The 20,866-nt window shown below is 41.9% G+C and overlaps 1 protein-coding gene across 2 annotated transcripts in view; it reads left to right on the forward strand.

Annotated features, from left to right (window-relative positions):
- The window catches only part of LOC124162118 (neurogenic protein mastermind-like), a 592,489-nt gene that overhangs the window by 393,889 nt on the left and 177,734 nt on the right, over positions 1 to 20,866 (forward strand). The window lies entirely within an intron of this gene.

Below are 20,866 nucleotides of genomic sequence, written 5' to 3' on the forward strand. Positions count from 1 at the left end.
GGCGTCATAGTGTGAAAATTTTGCCTAACCTTATTCATTGTTTTCTCTGCTTATTTTTATTTGAAAAATCAGTAGCACGTCAAATTTTGTGAAAAGGGTCTTAAAACAGGGTTCTATATTATTCTAATAGTATCATATAAATTCTCTATCCTTCGCTCTCGATAGTATACTAGATTAATGCAATGGCGTTTTGTCGTGAAATTGTGCAATGTAGAATATACGGAAAGAATGGAGTAAAAATAGGTCATTTCAATTTTAATATATTCTGAGATTTTTGCCATACCACCGGAAACAGCACTATATTGGACTTTCAACAAGTTGACAATTAAACGTAGAATATCCATGCCCTGGATAGAAGGAACCTACCCAGGCAGAACCTGCCACCTTTTGTTTTGCTGGCGAGGGCTTAACCCCACCGCCACCAAGACCGGCAATTCGTGGGCATCTTAAATTGATCAACGGGGGTGTTTCCTCGAGCGATCAGCCTGATTGATTTATGCCCTCCGGCCATGTGCAGTGCGCATTGCGCAGGTGTGTTCCCTGGGTACGAGGACGGGTTTTGTCGGGAAAGGCGGCGTACCACAAGGCAGCGACAGTGGCCCGATCTTGTTCACGCGGGTAACGCCGGCCCCGTCTCAGTGAATCAGGGCCCACGCAGAAGAACCTTTTGTGCTGGTGTGTGACCGTGCGGAGGTCAACCGTAGCGCCACCTTTTATTCTAATGAGTTTCTTGGATTTCTCACCGGCCCGCCCCCTTGAAGTGCGGCACCGTCCCCTCCACACCTGGCGATCAATATTCCTCCCACGACCCGCTCTTAATTGTCGCGCGTAGTTTTCCGCCGTCGACTCTTTCCGTCTCCGATGAACCTGTGCGATGACCTCCCCTCCCTCACTTCCAAGGAGGCAGAAGTTGGACGCTTATCGAGTCTTTTCGGTCTCCCGTGATCTTCAAGCCCTTCAGTTTACTTCACTAGCGTCGGGAATAAACGGCGGAAGTGACGTCGCGTTTCGAGATCCGTTATCTTATTAAATGAGAAAAATGGAACGGAACGTTTTGTGTGTCCCTTCCCGTTCTCTTTCTGGGAATATCGTATCTTATACTCCTGCATTTTGAATCTGTTCACGTATGAGTAAATTTAAGTGTATGAGAAGGTTATTGATAAGTTTCTACCCAAAATAAGTTTCAAATTACTAAGTCTGGCCTGAATAGTGAATAATCTTGTTATTTCATAGGGGAAGCTTCCCAGTATGATTTAACTATTGTATTACAATTTTTCTCTCTCTTTACCTTTCTCAAACATTCAAGTACCTACTTCCATGCTGCGCTCCGAAGAGCGTAAAGTGGACGTGGGAGTGTAGTTGATGATGAATATGGTTATGTAATTCCTAGATTAGAGAAGAAGGAGGTAAAGGGCGTGGATTATGCAGGTTAGTATGCTTAAATCTGTGGAAGAGGATTGGATAGGTATTAAGTAAACAGGGAAGGAGCAAGGAGAACATTGCTAATGGATGGAAGGATTAGAACATAAAAAAAATCTTTGCAGGCTATAATTGTCGCCGTAATTATTAAAATATTTCGGGGCATTTCTCGTCTCCCACCGCTCAAATGAAATGAAGCCTTTTGATATGGCGAAAATTCTTGTAAATGTTTGTGAAAAAAATGTGTCAAGATTTTTAAAATGTGCTGGTGGCCAACTAAATGAGCTTGTTTTAAAATAACGTAAATTTAAAACATGCCTCCAAGTGGGGTTGCCCCCTAATTTCATGAAACGGTTCCCTGTTGACGCTTAGCCGAGTACTGGGAAGCTGGACTCGCACCCTGGCCGTCTGTGTCCTGATTTTCGTGATCGATCGAAGTCGAAGCGGGGCCTGAGCAGTCTCGCCACCGTCGGTCGCACTGAGAGCAAGCACCAACTGGAGAAGTATATCCGCAAATCAGTGTTTCCCTTGCCTCCATTTTATCTCTTCCTCGGCTTAGGTTGCCTCATGGAGGGCGATATTCGAGGCGACTTTTAGTAATCTGCTGTTAGAAAATAGATAAAAACGCTTGTTAGAACACACATTTGTTTGCCTGATCTATTACCTGGAATTAATCAAGTAGTATAAATGAAAGCCTTTTGGAGGTCTCCCATTTAAAATGCCAAAAAAATTAATTTTCAGTTTGGTTATCCAAGTGTGTCGAGAAAAGGCTTGCGAGGAATCTAATTTCGAGTGTAGCTCTTTACCCTGAGCTGGACGCTGAGGAAAGATAAGGCAAATAGACTGAAGGCATTCGACATATGTGAGTATGGAGGATAAAGGTAAAGGTGAAATAGATGGAGAGTATTGGGTTCTAGAAAATGCCTGGCATGGTGGAGGAGGAGAGGAAACCTATTGAGAAGATAAGATGGATACAGGTGGTACAAATGGAAGGATTACTTAGGGGTAAGAGGATACTGAAAAAAAATTTAGAGGGAAGAGTGCTAAAGAAAGCGGGGATGGGGGAGCATTTAATCAATCATTTTTTTTAAGTCAGAGGGCGAAATGTGGGCTTTACATGTTTCGTAATATAAAGACGTCAATCTTTACAATTACTTGCAATTTTGATTCTTAGTGTGGAACTTCTAAAATTTTATTTCGAAATTGCTACTAGCTCTTCCCTTTTTAAGCATAAACCCACTATGACTGAGTTATCGGAATCTCCAGGATATATTTTATTGTGATTCACCTGGGAGATTTTAGTTTTTAGAAGGCATAAAAGGGAATCTTTTTTTCCAGGTATGGAGAAGTGGCATGCCTTTTTTATTTACTAGATCGTATTTGTTGGGAGAAGATGCCGATGCCGAGTGTTTTTTCCGACGTTCTTTTAATTCACGTTCCTTTGTCTTCGCCTTTTGCTTTCGCTGCGGATCCGTGCTCGGACGAATGCGTCGATCGTGAGAAGGCGGGGTGGCGAGTCACCAAGGTTACCGACCCCTCATCTCTCTCCGCTATTGTACGCGAAGCCGTTCTCCCTTCAATGTGTGATGCTATGTACCTCTTTTCTTTGTACGCTCCGCGCTCACCCATCCCTCCTCTTCTTTTCTCTGGCGGCGCTATAAGAACCTAAGCCTAGTTTATGCAGGTATCGATGCAGAAAAAACATTGGCGTTCTGAGAGGACGGGCTTTAAGTATAAGTGAATACTGTGAAATACAGACAAACCTCTAGGATAGTATGAAATTTAGTTATTGCTGATGGGAAATGTAAAAGGGAGATGCTTTTGAGGACGGAATACGTCGGTTTTTGGTTGAAGAGGAAATTTTAAGAAGAAATCGTCGCCACTCGTAAACGTTCATATGAATCAGCAGCGGAATTTCATTTAAGAGTTGAGGATAGGTTGGAGTAGATACATTATGCAAATACCTGACTTGAAAAATGAAGAAAGGGAGATTGCGATCAAATGCTAGATTGAATAAAACCTTGCTCATCTTTCGTGTAGTAAATCTTTTTTCTACCTCATCCTTCCCCTCACTTAACAATCGCTTTATCACGGATTTCAGCATCCCTTACAATTTCATTACTCGCTCCCTCCAGGTCCTTAGTCTCCTTCATCTTTCCTCCAGCTTCCTCTTCTCGCTCACCGTGTAGAACTCTCTTGTTTCTTATCCTCTCTGTTCATTTATCCTTCTCCATTTTTCTCCACACACCCATCGCGGACGCATCCAATGTATTTCCAACCTTCCTCAGCGTAGACATTTCTGCCTCGAACAGTACTTTTCTTCGTATCGGATTATGATTTGGGCATTTCTTTTGGAGTTTCATCTTATTATGTGCTTACTATCAGATTTTAACCTTAGAGTGCAAGTCTTAAAACTGAAATGGAAGTTTAGCCTATGCGTCGGTTTATTTATAAACCATCATCAGGGCTTGAAATGAAAATGAGTTCATAATTTTGATACATTAACACAATAAAGGATCATAAAAATGTTTTACTATAATATCCTCAAAAATAGGAAACTTTGAATTCTAAATTAACGAAAAAGAAGACACTAGAATTTGACATACCTTTTTGCAATTTTTATTGATGTTAACTAATACAATTCATTGTTACCTGTGTCAATTCTTATTAATTAAATAGTAATACATTTTACTTTAATTGTCTCTCTGATCTTTGATTAGAAGTACTTCTTTGATGGTTACTATGATGGAGTAATGATGTCCTTTTGGTGGTTATCCTGGTGTTGTCTTTTCATCAGCTCCTGGGGGGATCCTTTCGATTACCTCTCTTCGCCTCCACTAGACTATCCGTGGCACATCGCCTGGCCGCGGGACGAGACTGCATCCGTGAAATAGTTTTGCGATCGTTGCGTATTCGCATGTAATCTTCAAGGTTAGTCGCACTTGTTGAGCGGCGGTGACTCCGGCACGTGCAGCTGCCAGCCAGAGCGCTGCCGGCAGGTGCCGTCCTCCGTCTCGGAAAGGATGGATGCTCAAGTTTATTAAATACGCGTTTATTCACGCGATCGGGAGGGTGGTAGCCTAGTTGGTAGAGCGCTAGGCTTATGACTAGGCTCCCGCCTCTGGCTGATCTACCCTCTACGTAGATTAGCCAGAGGCGTGAGATCTACCCTCGCCCATCCATACCAGCCTTCGGATTGAATCAATGAGTTATTATGTGGAAGCCAACAACTTGAAGGTTTTTCCCCGCGCCGTGATACTTCTACAAGAGATCTACAAGGAGAAGATCGAGGATTTATATGGAGCGAGTATCCTTAAAATGTGGAAATGCATTCTTTTCTTTTCCTATTTCTGGTAGAAATCAATCAACATCAGTCATATATATTTGGCAAAGATTACCAATATAGGAAATCACATTTCGTCTGGGATAGAGGATTAAAATGTCCAACGCTAACAATCCCTACTTGTTGCGCTTTTCTTAGATTCTCTACTCGGTCTTCTCTGTAGTTTTTCTTATTATTTGAGGTGCGTATTTAGTATATCCATATTCCTGCTGTTTTCATCACTTAATGCTTCTTTGTTTCTCGTGTGTGTATTGCTAAAACCTCATCCCGTTCGTGCCAGTCGTGTCGCATGGTGGAAAAAATCCTCTTACTTTTTAGCGATTTGTAAGTATCACGTGTTTATACATCCACTGAATGTTTGAACGAGACCCGCTTTGATACATTTTCAAATGATATCTGTTTTAAAGCCTTGCGCGACACATATCCCCGAGGCGTCGCGTTTGTTGGTTGCGTTCCAGTTACCCGCGCACTGGCGGATTAGACTGTTTACGTAACCACCTGCCGCCCAAGATTTCCATACGAGGAAATGCGATATTAGCGTGGTGACGTGGTGATAAAGATAAGCTTAGAAGATGAAGGGAACTGGAGCCCCGTGCGACACACTGCTATGGGAAACGTGTAGAGGAGTATTTATTTTCATCTATTACTGTTTAAACACGTCTAATCGCTGTCTGAAACGTCATTCTTTTCATTTTCGGTGGTTACATGCCAAAACACACGCTACTTAAGTGAAGGAACGGTGTCATTCGAGATACGGCATCATATTTAGGATCACGTTTTTCTTAAAAAATATGTGCTGGTGAGAATTATGTCAAGTGAACCGTAAGTTTTAGTAGATTTGTCCTCGTGCAATGCTAACATCAAAATGCACCTTATGCTAGAATTTACCTGTACGGTAACATAATCAGTATAACTGTGTTAGTGAGAGTGATGCTCTGCAGTTAGAGGATATTTTCTTCACCGCTGAAAGCTTAGGATGGTTGGAAATTTGATAGCTTAAAGAGCGATTAGGGGCCTCTCCGTTGAGTTTAAATAACGACTAACTCCCTGTGTAAGGCATCGTATGGCTACGTGCGAAAAAATCATTCGCCTTGACCGGTATTCGAACCCGGATCCCCCGATTTCCGGTCGAGTGCTTTAGCCAGTTAAGCTACCGAGGCGTCATTATTCCCTGTGGATATTTTCGGGCACTACCGGACAAGATGTGGCTGGGCTGCTGAGCATATGATGCCACAAGCAGTCCAAATCGTGCGCACAGCGCCACAGCCGGAGAGCAGGCCCGGACATAAAACACAAAGAGGTGTTCGCTCTAGACTAGTTTAAGGTATACCGGGACTAACCGCGGTGATAACTTTTACGGGAGTCACCCGCAATGCAATTCGCACGATTGTGCATTGCGGGTGACTCCCGTAAAAGTTATCACCGCGGCTAGTCCCGGTATACCTTAAACTAATCGTATGGCTAGTTTTGTCCTGAACGGAGCAAGATGTGTAGCCTAATATGTAGCAGGGTTGGCCTCTCTCAATTGTATGTTCACTTACATCAGTATTAGACTGAAATAGTTGTGAATGCGGATTTTTTGTGACTTGCGAAAATATTTTCTCATCCGAAACTCTTGCTTCGTTCTCACGTCATTATTTAGTGAAATCCTTAGTCATTGTCACTATCAGTACGGTTTTAATGTCTGACTGTGATCTGGTTGTGAGAGTCGAAAGGATGCTGGAATGCCACCGTAAGAGATGAAAGAAATCATGGTAAACTTGAAATGAGCTCTGGTTTTATGAGTGATACAAAGGGTATGAAAAAAGGGTCTTAAAAATACGGCATTATACCTGAGCTTCGTAAAAACTTGGATACCCTTAAAACAATTATTGAACTCTGGTAGACCGCCCTAAAAATTTTATGTTGTACATATTCAATAAAACCTTCGTTTTATTTTCGGTAAGCTGTTATATTTTTCGTTTTTAGTAGGTCGGCAAATCCTAGCCATGGCTAGGCCGGTAAACGCCTTTCAACTCATTGCTATCCCTAAATCAGACGGGGGTACACGAGTTATAACGGATTTAAGTCCCTGGACAAAGTATTTCAGAAAGCCGCATTTCACACTTAAGGATGCGGCAAAGGCATTGGTCACAATCCCCCAAAACGCATGGCTGGTGAAACTCGATTTAAAAGATGCATTTTGGCAACTAAAAATTGATAAGCACCATAGAAAATATTACGGGGTATATTATAACAACCAGGGCTATATTTGGAACAGATTGCCGATGGGGCACACATTGGCGCCCGCTATCATGCAAAGATTCGCAAGAGCGGTTGCAGAACAAATATTTCAAAGGTTTGGCATATACATGTTGTGTTACTTAGACGATTGGTTATTGGTACTTAATGCAGATCAGATAAAGTTAATTGATAATGTTATTAAATTTGTGACAGTAGAGTTAGGAGTGGTTCTCAATGAAAGCAAATGTAACTTGTTCCCGCAACAGCACATAAAATATTTGGGAGTAAGAATTGACACACAAAAACTATGTTTAAGATTAACGGTGTCCACATTGCAGCGTGTGCATTACATTATATCAGTGATTACTCGCTTAAGGAAGCGAGATATGCCCAAGGCACTGGGCTTTTTGTCTTGGGTGGTGTATGTATTGAACCTCCCACTATTCTTAATAAAGGATGCGGCTCAGCGCTTCCTAAGGTGGTGGAATCAGTTATGGGAGGAGTTTGTGTTTCATGAACCCCGGTACTTTGTAAACTATAATGTAATTGTGGATGTGTACAGTGACGCGACACCCTGGCAGGTGGCTTGGGTGGCGCCGGAAATGGATGTCTGTGAGATCTGGGTACTCCCCAGGGAGACGGCAATTTACCGTGCGGAGTGCGTGGCGGCGGTAATGGCGGCCTGCCATATATTAAGCATTACCCCTATTGGGACAAATGTGATTGTACATACAGATAACATGGCAGTAATGTACACATTAATGAAAGGAAAGGGATTAGCTTTTAAGAGCAACTATGTAAGACGTTTGTATATGAAAATAATAAAGGATAAGTCGCGTGTAGTGACCTGGTGCTATGTTCCTACCGCCCTGAATCCGGCCGACTGTCCTTCCCGGACCGTCCTACCTCCCTATGCCAAGTCGGCGGCTCATTCACGGGCTGCCGGCTGGGTATATAGGTGGGACGAAGCCTGGGATGGGCAGTCGTTCGAGATTGATCAGGGTGAGAGGACATAGCGCCAGATCTCTCGACCCTCGCTATTCCTTAAGTACTTCGGTGACAATTAATATGTGGCCTGCTTCTTAGTACCTACTCAATAGAAACCTACCTTAATCGGTGGAATGCTATTATAATAATTTAACTAAGCCTACATCAATGAAGATTGATTGTTATTGATCTGGTCGTACATGTGGATTGCGTTATCTTGTTTTAAATTTTAATGTCAAACGCAAAAAAATCACTAAACCCATGGAAAAACAAATGGAGACTTAGGGTGTGTGCTCTGGCATGTTTCTCTAATGGCTGAAAAAAGTAGAGCTACGGACTTAAGTAGACATGAGAAGAAGTCTGGCCAGGGGGACGAATTCTTTTCTTTTATGTCGCCGTAAATGTGCGCTTCATGAATTTTTAATAGGGATCGTGGCGTATGGCTAGTAAGTTGGATTCACTCCGACACGACGGCTTCCTGTGTTAAATTGTCCATTGTATTCCACACGTGGTGGCGTCGGTGTCCCCGCGACCCGTTAGACCTCTTCCCCCCTCCCTCGACACCACTTTGGACACTCTCACCCTTCACCCCCTTTACTCCTGTCTTCCACCCTCTATTTTTTTCCCGCCGGCGTAATAACGTCAACGTAATAATAACGTAAATCCCCTTACGCCAAAAAATTTCATTAGCAAAATTTAGATCGCTCTATTGTAATTAAATATTTAACCAAGACACTGAATCAACATTAAACATCAACATTAAGCCTCAGCTGCATCTAGTTGCACATGAGCGTCGTACTTGGGTCTCCTTAAAAATTATCGAACGACGGAAGACTTATCACTTACTATTAGAGTTTTCTATCGATTAATGAATGTTTATGCGAAAGACGACTCCTCATTTTTACTGATCCCCACTGTCTATATGCTTTCTGTGTATATAACGAACACTGCATTTCTGTGTATAGGCCAGTATAACGCCTATTTTATCATTAACCCTATCCTCTTCTTTCCTTTTCTCCACTTTCTCAGAATCCCCCATACCAAAACGAATTTCTACATTCCGTTTTATTGTAGCCCTTTATTAGTTAATCATTCTATCGATCAAGGTAGATTTTCATCGATCACATCTAAAGCATTCTCACAGCCTCCCCTTCCTTCATGTACTTCCCTCTTCAATTCACAATAAGGCCTACTAATATTCATCCTATTCTCTTCCATCATCGCCCTGGTTTACCCAATATTCTACCTTCTAACTCTGATTTCAACATTCCCTCCTTGCTAAAAATTCGCTCCATCCATACCTTTTGTCTCCTCCGTATCTCATTTGGAATGTAGCCCGATATCCTTGGAGATTGGATTACCAAAGTTTTCAACAGAATGCACGGCTTTAAATTGGCAAAATCATTCCACCTAAATTTTTATTCCATCCGCAGCCCTTTAAATGCATAGAAAACTATCCAGTCTATAGCCTTCTATTCCCTTCCGTTGTCCCTTCCCCCCCGCTCGGTTTATCGGCGAATACCACCTGTGGGTAAAGATTCAGGAAGTCCGCCGTCTCCTCGCCTATCTGAACACCCCCTCTCCCTTTTTCCTTCTTCCCTCTCCCCTCCGTCGTACGGCCGCATCCTGTGGGTCACTGCAAAACCCACCCCCTTTTCTACCCTCTTTGCCCGATGGAATTGGCTCTTCCAAATTTTGGGAAATCGTCAAATTTTTGTGAGATATATTTTCGTCTTTCACGGTTGTTCGTGGATCACTTCTCTTTGGTCTACAAAATGTGGTTTAGCACTCGGTATAAATATCGCAGGTCTGTACATAATTCGATTAAATCGTAGAAGAATAGTATTATTAAAGTATTCTACCGATTAATGTAGATTTCAATGGAGGACTTAAGAAGTATCCTTGGAGCCACCCTTCCTTCGAGCACTTCTCTCCACAATTCACTGTAAGGCTCACTCCCTTTCATTCTGTCTAAAAATTCTAGTCTTTTCCTTCCTCTCCCTCGTTTACCCAAATTTCTACCCCTAACACAGTTTTCAACATGCCCACCCCGCTAAGTACTTGCACCATCCATACTTTCCGTCTCCTGGGTATCTCATTCAGAAGCAGCCTCTTCTAAACCACCATGACCAGCACTTCTTCGTTTCTCCTCTTCTCCGTCCACTTTGCCTTCTCCATTCTTCTCCACACCCAAATCTCCACGGCCTCCTGTCTACTCTCCTCCTCATTCTCCGGCGGAGTAAAAGGGATACTTTATTTCGCCGTAAGGATTGACAGTGAGCAGCTAGTATAGTAAATAACTTCCCACGCCCACGTCCGTGTATAGTCTTAGAAATTAACTATCATCATCGATAAATTGACGTCCTAATGTTACTGAATCCCATGCCGTAGCACTCAGTTAGGTGGGGTTCTCTGGCGCGGCCTCGCTGTCGTACGCACTCAGGCACTCGACACTTCGGAGTCCGTGGAGGTAATCAGGGTAACTAACAGTGTCGCTCTAGTTCAACAACACAACATGCAGAAGGCTTGCTGGGAGGAAGTGTACCCACGCGTGCGAGAAACGATAAGCGGCCTCACGGAGACGCTTTGCTTCGCGACGTCCGCTTAAGTGCAGTCGATCGCTCGGACCGAGTCCATCACTCTCTTGTTTTGAGTCGCACTTCTCCCTTCCCCCATCTGGTGGCAGCCTCCCGAAACGCCCACCGACGGCGCGACTCCGCTGCAACCTGTTGCGCTCTCAGTACTCGGTATCGAACTTATTCGCGCCGCCACCGCCGCGCTGCCATGCGGGCGTTATGCGAATCAGTCGGCTGTAAGGATTGCCAGGGTGTGGGGTGGAATGCCTGGGAAGTTACGTAAATGTAGTCCCTGATTTTCGGATCGATGAAATTGACCAACTCTTGTGATGGAATACACTAATTTGTAACTCATGGTTATTATTGAGGTACTCAACTCAGTATGGTAGGTTTGCACGGAATATTTTGCGATTATTGTCCTCCTTCACGTCAATATTTCTTCTTCATTTCAGTGTATGGATCTGTTGCTGCATCCTTTAGTTAGTAAACGTTCCGACCACACCCTTGTCTTGTCCTTTCTCTTTCCGTTGGAAGTTTTTTTTTCCTCCCACACCGTACCTATAACGCCTCCTTTGTCTCTCTCTCTCCATCCACTGTAAACTTCCTCACTCATCCCTACCCACTTCTCAAACTCCTCTTCATTTTCCTTCCTCAGCATTTCAACATTTCCGCCCTGTGAAGCACGACATTTACAAGGAAAGTTCCTCAAGTGTTACCACCAGATCTCGTACAAATTTTGCTAGGAGATAGGAAATAGATACCCATGAGGTGTAGTTTTTTTTTAGCCGCCAAAGCTTAATACTTATCGAGATATTAGCGACGGAAAGAACTAGGAAAAATGCCTAAATTCATGCAACCCACAGCGCAACTATAGACCCTTATACTCCGTTGCTAGGACGATGAGAACTGACGGTGTATTATTAAGCCTCTGGGTCGAATAAATTTAGGCGTTTTCCTGGTACTTAACTTACGTATTACCCCCTCATGTTTTAATGCCCTTATTTTTTGGCATCCTTGGTGCTGTGTCCGTTGTACCCCAATGCGCTTCCCGAATTGTTAAATCGTTTCACCTGTTGCAAGTTTTTGACCATCCATTTCCATTTTAATCTTTTATTTCCTACTCTCGTATCTTTTAGCTCAGTGCAAATGCCCAATAATCATGTACCCCGCTTCTTTTGCAATGATCATTCCTCATAATGGAGCAACCTCTTAAATTTTGCGGCGGAGAGCAAACCAGGACGGGTTGCACGAGTTAGAATGTATACTCTAACCGATGGGTATTCACCATCCCACTCACTAATCTGCTGATTGGGGAAAGTTTTCATGGAATCCATGTTGTGGTAACCCTTATTACCGGTGTTATACCGTCTGAGCTATGTTTTGATTGGAGCCAGGGAATCAATATTTGTCTTCACGCCCTCAAACCTCCATTCTCCGCTTATGTTTCCCTCTTCAGCTTTCCTGTCCCAATTCCCCTTGAACCTCTTCCTCCCCCTTTCTTGCTTATCTAACGTCATTCTTTGCTTTAATTTTTTCGCCTCACACCGCCATCTCAATCCTCGGTACATTGGCATTCTCTGCATGTCCTCTATTTGATGGTCGTTTTATGTGGTTTTGTATACTCTTAGCAGCAGAAATTGTAATTAATGATTAGGATGGGAATAGTAGTCACTGGAGATGACCTTAAGAAATATTTTGGGCTGACAAAATAAGAAAAATATGTGTACAAGATTCACAATGCTGGTGATAATACTGCTATATGTGTATGAGTATCTACTAAGTGTGTATAACGTCAGAAATCACAGATTTGTCGATCGATATATTATTTTGTAAGGTGGATTTCTTCTCCTCAATATGTCGTACTCGTCAAGACTGCGAATCAGCACTGTTGCAATGATAGGGTCCTTTTACTATCCTTGCTCCAATCCCGTATCTGTCCTATGCTAACTATTTTGCTTGAATATTTTTACTTTCACCCTTCCTCATTTCTTCTACAAAAAAACTAAATAAAAATGTATATAAATATTTAACGTATGGTCTTCCTCATCTTTCAATTTGTCCATGCATTATAATTTCTGTAGTATAGGGCGTGGCCAAACCACCTTCCTCTTTTTCTGAAGATCCGCACTCTTTTCCGCCCTGTCTTCCATCGCACTGTAAAATATTTTCTCTATCTACTTGCTTCCCTATTCATCCATCCATTCGGTATTCATTATCTAGTGGCAACAAAATGTATCAAAGGCTTTATTTTATCATTAACATCTTTTCCGATGGTTCATGCTTTGGCCCATTATAACACAATGCTGTTTCTAAATAATCAAAAATGCATACATATTCAGCTCTAGTACGTAAAGATTCAAGTTGCGTGTTCTTTTGTGCTGTAAAGTTTAATGGTGAAATATGTAGCTACCACAATCATTTTGATTGAGTGAATTTTTTTTTAAATGAGAAGTCCTTAAATTTAATTTCTCCCAGAAGCAGCTCTTGGTCGGAAAGGATAAATTCGTGGAATGTCGCAGTCCTGGCGAATTTTCATGGCGGTGTTTATTTTCTTGGGTTCTCTTGTGGTAGTATCCCCTTTCTGCCATGAATGTCGTCTTATCTGGTTCGGTCCGAAGTCCACTGCCCGTCAACCTTCTTCCACGAAATCTTCGAAAAATATGTGCGAAACTTTAATTCGCTGCTTTCCATTTTATCTAATGTTTTCCGTTTCTCTCGAAGGTCGTTGTTTTCGTTGTCGTCACGCTGGTGAATGAATTTCTCTTCTCCAGTCGTCTTCCTCTCGGATCACTGTTCTCAAATGATTTATTCATTTTTCCGGTCTTGCCCACGTCGTGAGTACGTGCTCTCTCGCTGGTGATACAGCGGTCGCGTTTCCAATAACTTTTTATTATCGCCATCGCCGTGGAAGCAATCTGTGCCAAGGCGCTGTCTGATTGCTCGCTTGCTGCTCGATCGATCACTTTTTCCTCACTCATTGTGCATAAACGCATACCATGTGTGTATTAGAGGTTTCGTTGAGCTGCGAAAATCCCCAAGTTTCCTATAAATATGGCGGAGGAAGGGGGGTAATCATAAGAGTATATCCCTTGCCTGCTGATCATGGAGTCGCGGATTCGATTCTCACCTCGGTGCCTTTTTCTCCGCACATGATAAAGTTCTATTGGTCTATTAAAAGAAGGGCTCACCTATCGCGATTACAGTGACCTACAGACCAACAAAGTCACTTCGGAAGCTATTGTAGAAAGAGTACAAGTTCATCCTTTTACAATGAGAAGCAGTGACTGAAGCAATTATTACCACTCATCCCTATTTTATATGTTCAAGTCAATTTTATGACTTGGTCAAAAAGGAAAATTTCGCGCACAGTCAAGTGTCTTTTATTTGTAATATTTGATACCGGATTGAATTTCTTTTGTAGACTCATCATCATAATCAATACTACAACTCGTCAGAAACGAACAGCTGGGCTGATTTACATTGTGAATCGGTAAAAGCATTTTTGTTGCTTCGCATGTATTTATTTTACCCAAATCAACTTTACTGACTAGTAATGATGATGAAGGGTTTTAATAATTTCATAATGACCATTCGTTTGGATGTATTGTTGCGCTTATGATAAATCACCGATCTAAATGTACTTGATGACCATCACCAATCCAAAAGTTAATATCAAGTGTCACTGAACGTGATGAAGATTCTTGCTTAGCTTGATCAAAGTTTAATCTTGTGGAGTAAATTAATGAAGTTGACCTACTTATTTGCTTCAACTGAAGCAAGAAGAAAAAACCCGAATAGGAAATTTTTGAAGAATGAAAGAAGATTTAAATAGGAAATAAAATATTAGTGCTACTCTAAACGCATATACTTTTTCTTATTCGCTTTATATCTTCATCAGCATTGAATCTCATCGGGCGTAATCCAGATGGTCCCAAAGCTTTCATGCGTGTGTACCTGAATGCTCTTCTGAAAGTTAAGATTTTTCTGAAGGTGTGAGCGATGTCCATTTTGCTGTGATTCTCGTATCGATTTGGAGGCTTTTGTGATTTTCCGAGTCCATATGTTCCAGGAACGTCCGTATAATCATGAAACACCATGGAAACATGATAACGTAGATATGATGCTCATTGATATTAGCTCTAGAATTCGCGGGCGTTAATTTATTGATCACTTGAAAGTTTTCCGCGTATTATGTATTCTCCCTTTGTCTGAAATATCCAACTAAATCGTCTGTCTTTTCCTTATAAATTTTTGATTTCTTATAAGAAATAATAGTTAAAAACAGCTAAAACTTGTCCGAGTGAACGATTGATTTTAACTTCGTACGTCCATACAGGGGTTGCATCTCACACATAGAAATCAGCATAAACGTGCGTCATTATTATTTTGTCTGCATCAATGAACACGATTAAAAAGTAGAGCCTTAAGCAAGAAATGAAAATATCCTTCGCTTTTGCTAAAAATGATAGCCTTTTTACTGCTGAAATTGTTTAAATTTTACTAATCTGATTTCCTGTTAGGGATCGTTCTTAAATGAAGCTCCAGATTTGTTCGTTATCCCTTAAATCACACACTCATTTCTTAAAGCTCATCCTTTTTCACCGCGGCAGTTTTTGTACGTACAGAATGTTACGGTGCCTTACGAGAAACATTTCGGTGTTCAAAAAGTTCCGGAAATGTCTTCGCGCATCGTTTGTTCTCGCTACGCTAACTTCCTTATGAGGTCACCCTGTCGCACCACCGACGGATATTCGCTCTACGAAAGTTTAAATGCCTGCTAGAAGAGAAAGAGAGTTTGCTCACGATTGTGTTAATATTTAATTCATTCCCCAATGTATCTTAATTCTAAGATTTACTAATATTACTGAGTAAATCCTGGTAAATATTCATATTCCTCATTATCTGGTTTTATTATTATTTATCCTGGTTAGTGTCATTCCTACATTCTATATAGTTCCTGATTCCTGAATAGCCAGCTACTCCGATTACGTTTTACGTCTCAATATATCGGCGGGTTTAACCCTTTCGCTGGAGAGTTCATGACGTCATTGACTCTTGGCAAACGGCTCACCGCTTCCCCGCTTATTCTCGGGCTCGCGCATCTACCTCTCGTGGTTAGCACTGTAATGAACGATCCTTTCCATCAAGGATAGAATCTTTCTGAGCGACTTAATGGAACAGAACGATAATGACGTCATTAATTCGTGGAAAGTGGTCGTTAGATTTTGCTTTGTATGATCTTAGGTTTTCCCGTCGTATCAGGTCCAGAAAAGTTTCTCGGGTTTTCCACCGGTTGATGTACTCCATGCCTCCCGACGTTTGGAGCAGTGACTTGCTGTTCATCCTCAGGGGATCTTCTGAATCATCAGAATCATCTTCTTCAGAAGATCCCTTGATGATGAATAGCAAGTCGCTGCTAGAAACGTCGGGAGTCATGGAGAACATCAACCGGTGGAAAACCCGAGAAACTTTTCAGCTGTTTTTGCTTTTTTTTAATTTTGATGTTTCGTGATAATGGCAGAATGAAGAGGCCTTTTATTTCTTCATAACTTCTCCTTCACATTCATATACCGAAATATCTAATTAAATAGCGATTTTGGGTCTGATTGAATGACCCCATTCATTTAAAATCTATATGTTGTCCTATTCCAATTTGACTGCCGTGACGAACTGGGGTGATTCGCGAAATGCTCCACGTTAACTTACCTTATGCAGTGTAATGCGTTCAATAATAAAAGGCCGTTCGGAATCCTATATCCTCCTTTCACGGGCGCTATGCCTCATCGACTCCCCTTCGTTCCCTCCTCCCCCATTCTCTGCTTACATCCGCCGCCCTCCATTGGCGGCTTAGCTGGGCGCTTCGACGCTGTCACCGTTGCATCGTGGCGCCGCCCCAGGTGTCCTCTGGCGGTCGGACGAGGAAAGCAGACGAGTCAGCCGCGCACCCCGCCTGCTTTTTGTGTAGCAGTCGCGGACGGGCGCCACGCGCGCGCGGAGATGCCGCTGCGGCAGGGGTGCGCGTTGACCGTCGCCCTTTGTTTTGGTTGCGTCTACCTGCGCCCTTAGTCGCGTTCGTTTTGCCATTTTGTGTTATGTAGCATGCCTTCAGTTTTGAGATTTAACGATTTCAGTTTTCATATTTTCTTTAGGGTCGTACGAATAAAGAGAAACCTCTCCAACGGTTCGATTCATTTATAAATCGTCGTTAGGGCTGGGTAGGTATGTTTTGGGTGTATATTTCAGAGCTTTTATCACAAAAACGCGTTGAAATTATGGCGGGTATAAAAATGACCCAATAAAAAAACAGCAAAACCAAGTACATAGAAGCTAATAATCATTAAAATAGAAAAAAAGCATTTAAGCGATTTTGTATTTTGTATCATGGCGATTTGCGGTACCGGCACCTTATATGAAAAGCTTCCAGGGAGTATAGTATGTGATTGCACCCTATCTTGGCACATTTTCTCTGTGTTTTAATATCTTCTAAAATTCCGTTCTTTCCTATCTGCTTAGGCAACATTATTTTTCCTACCTTGGGATTACCCTCGTATTCCTGTCTACACTTTCTGCTATCTCTCTGAGGCCTATGTTTGTTTATCTGCAGATTTATTTTTATTGCATATGGCATATGTCGTGACAAATTTGGTGCTAGTCGATACTATCTCAAAGTATTTTATTTTATTTGTTGATTCATATAATATTTTTCTCTTTCTTGATTTACAATTACTCTTTAACCTTTATTATTATCGCTTTCAACGCGTGCGCAAGTAGAGATTCACTTTATTGCAGTCAACTTTAACGTGATAACTGTGTTCAAAATCGACTTTCAATATCGTCCATCAAACCACCTGCGGTTCTTTTTTCTCTCGCAATATCTTTTCTTCAGTCTGGTATGATCTTGGTGTGATTGCACTGCCTCATAATTCTCATTTCAACATTAATTTCCTGTTTAAAGACGCCTCATTGCCAATTCTCTTCGCTATTCCTTCTTCATTTCCGGCTGTCTTCGTTATGGTTCATTTCGGTCTCAGTTACCTACTACTTCCTGCTCCTGTGGTTGATATTTATACCTGTACGTGTTTTTGAATCCCCCTCATCTTTTTGCGAACGCAGGGCGTGCAAATCCGAATAAATTTGATGATCTTTTAGTCCATTTTAATTTGGACTTATTAGTTCATTACTGAGCCGCGAGAGGTATAGTGAGTCGTGATCGTTTTAAGGTTGGCAAGTTCTCCTCTCCAACGTCGCAGAGATCCGTAAGCCACGCGCACAATCGCGTTCAGAGCGGCGCGAAGAGCTCCCGCCTTATATTTTTCTTTTTTTATTGCTCATTGCTCACGCACATGCCCGCGTATCATAACGCGGCTTGCGCTCTTTCCACAGTCTATCCGTGATGGCCGTGTAAGTCGGGCCCCCCACTCCGATTACCCGTGGTGTCGTAATGCAGTGCTGCCAAACGTCCCGTATTGTTTCCTTTTTCCTTTATCTTTCCCTCTTCTCTTTCCTCGAGGAAGTTTTTATTTTATTCTACTATCGTTCCACTTCCATCCTTGCCCACTTCTCCCTGTTTCTCTTTCCTAAGTCTTCTATTGTCTGTCCACATTTTTCGGATGTTTGTCTGCATTTGCGATTGAGGTTCCCCATTAATCAGTGTCTGATCACGTGCACAGTAAGTCCTCAATTTTCGTAGCTCCGACTACGGATGATTCGATTTTACGTTCATGCAAGTTGTATTATGCATCACAGGTCGATTCGGAAATTGGAGTTGATCTAAGGGCCCAGTTTCGTACTTTTGAAAATTTGAAAATGCTACCATCGTTTTGATAGGCCTGCAAAGAATATTATTCAATGAAAGGGAAAATTTAATTGGCATTAAACGCAGTAGTGAAAAACCACTTCGTGGTCATGTACTAAAAGTTCCATTTTGCGTCATTTTGATTTAATTGGCGTGTCAATAGCCCACATCTCCAAGGAAAATCGGGAACTAATTATTTTAGGATAGAGTTATAATGCAAGAAATCTTCTCGTAACCATCGGATGGGGCCGTTAGTTAAAGTAAACTATTATTATGTAATGGAAAGGGGATTGACTGTATTTTGACGACTCGGATATTCGATCTGCATGATTCGATGGTTATCTTGTACGTCCCTGGCAGGTATTGAATTGTTTGTTGTTAATTTTAAATGTTATTCTTTTGTAGATGGATTACAATTGTCGGTGGTTAATCTAACAATGATCATAATTACCCACTCTGGTAGTATTCATAATGAAATTAGCTACAAATAAAGACAATAGTCGGTAAAATAGCTAAAATCGATAATGGTTGACTGTCGACAATCGAAGCTATTCAGCCGTTTAAAATCGACGTCTTTCTATATTTGGAGGAGATCGAAAAGCATTGGCTATCGATAAGCATGAGTAATCAACAACCAGTGATGACCAGCATTTCATTATTTTTGAATGTCCTTTGTCTAAGTTGTCGTTCATTAATCTTAGCCAGCGCAAATCGGCGGTTTAAAACCGCTCATCGAGCAATTCCAGGAAGACTGCGTCCCATGCCACGGACGGAGTATTGTTCATGCGAGTGTCCCACACACGTTTCGCCAGCTCGACGGAATCCTTTTAATTCAATTCCTCTTCTGCGAGCTCAGTAGCTGGGCGAGACTTCATCCAAACCCTCCCACCCTCCCCCCTCCTGTGTCCATCGCATCGCGACATTCAAGGTCGCTTCTTAGCACCCGATTCGCTTGTGTGTTTGTGTGTTTTTTTATTCTGTTCTCTTGCTCTTTTTGTGACGAGTTTCTGCGTCTGTGCTTCACCCATTCGCCTCGATCGCTTACGGAAAAGTCGGAGAGGCATCTATCCTTTCCCTGCTTGATGTCCGTGATTTGTAGCATTTTCTATGCCGGAACTTGAAGGAGGAGAGTGTGGCCGAAAATGCATGGATTACAAATCAGAAGTAAAGTTGAAAGAAGCGTTTCGTGATGGAGGTCTGATGATACGTACTTGCTTTAAGTCAAGAACGGTCCCGCGGAGAACTTCATCTACGTAAAACCCTGCGAAACACCTTACGGGTGTTTGGGCTGGGGTTAACTAATGGATGAAGTATGCAATGCGTCACATACTTCGAAAAACAAAAGAAATTTATTGTGTCCAGGCCATGAGATTCCCATGTAACGCTCCTTCAAATATGCAAGAATGTTCTTTTGTACAGATACACGTATACTTTCGGGAAATGTAGAAATATAGGAATCTTTTAAACAAAGACTGTTTCAAATCGGTATTATTTAATTATTGCTGGTTATATTTTAATGGCAGTAGGTTGTTGGCATTGAAGGGAAGGCAAAGAGTAGCCTATTGTAATTAGGGACGGAAGTTGGCTTACCCTCCGTGGTAGGGACATGTATGATTGGTTGATGGGACAGATTTGTTGGAATTTCTCCGCGTTCGGCTGTCTAAGCGTCACCAATTTTTCCACCGACCGGAAGGCATACCAGATAGACTGTTGTTTCGTTGGACGTCCAGATCCAAACACAGGATGACGCCCGAAACCGTATTAAATCTTGAATAAACTCCACAGAAACTTGAAACACAATTTTTATGGTGAAGAGTTTAAAATCTCTCAAAAAAAGAGTGTGACATCTCAGATTAACTGCGACAGTTTTATTGTTCGAAGCCGCACCAATGGGAATTGCAAAGCTTTGCCGTAGCCTCACGCTAATCTGACCCAATTATGGTGTTTATATTGTCCCGCACGTTTCCTGTATCATCCATTTGGTTCCAAAGGCCGTGGCTCTGCGAAGATTTATATCGATCGCCCAAAATAATGATATCTGCGAAGCGCGCGTGTAGCTTCACAATCGTTGGTGAAATTTACATTTAGGTCTCTTATTGTCTAAATTACGGCTTGCGAAATATTTCTGGAGTAAGTGGCGGAAACATTCAGGAATCTTCTCATCATGTTGTAGATTTAAATGCATTTAGTCGGAACTGGGTGATTTATTTTTTTGTAGTATCTAACTGCAAAGTCGTATGTTTTGATATGGCGCAAATGAGCTTCGATAATCATATAGGTTTTCTGTGTCGGCTAATAGAGCTTATGTCCATTCATAAATGTCGAAAAATTATTATCACGTGCAAGCGGTAGGAAGAGGGTAGGATTTTATGAATTGAATAAAAGAGAATACACCCTTCTGAAAATTGAAAAGGGAAGGTCAATTTGTTGGTGAGGAAGGTAGGGGTGATTAAATCGTTAAATGCGCCATGTAAACCTCCGGTAGATAGCCTTTATGATTGATAATAATAATAATCGAGATCA

The sequence above is a fragment of the Ischnura elegans genome, chromosome 7 (assembly GCF_921293095.1).
Source record: "Ischnura elegans chromosome 7, ioIscEleg1.1, whole genome shotgun sequence".
Taxonomy (NCBI): domain Eukaryota; kingdom Metazoa; phylum Arthropoda; class Insecta; order Odonata; family Coenagrionidae; genus Ischnura; species Ischnura elegans.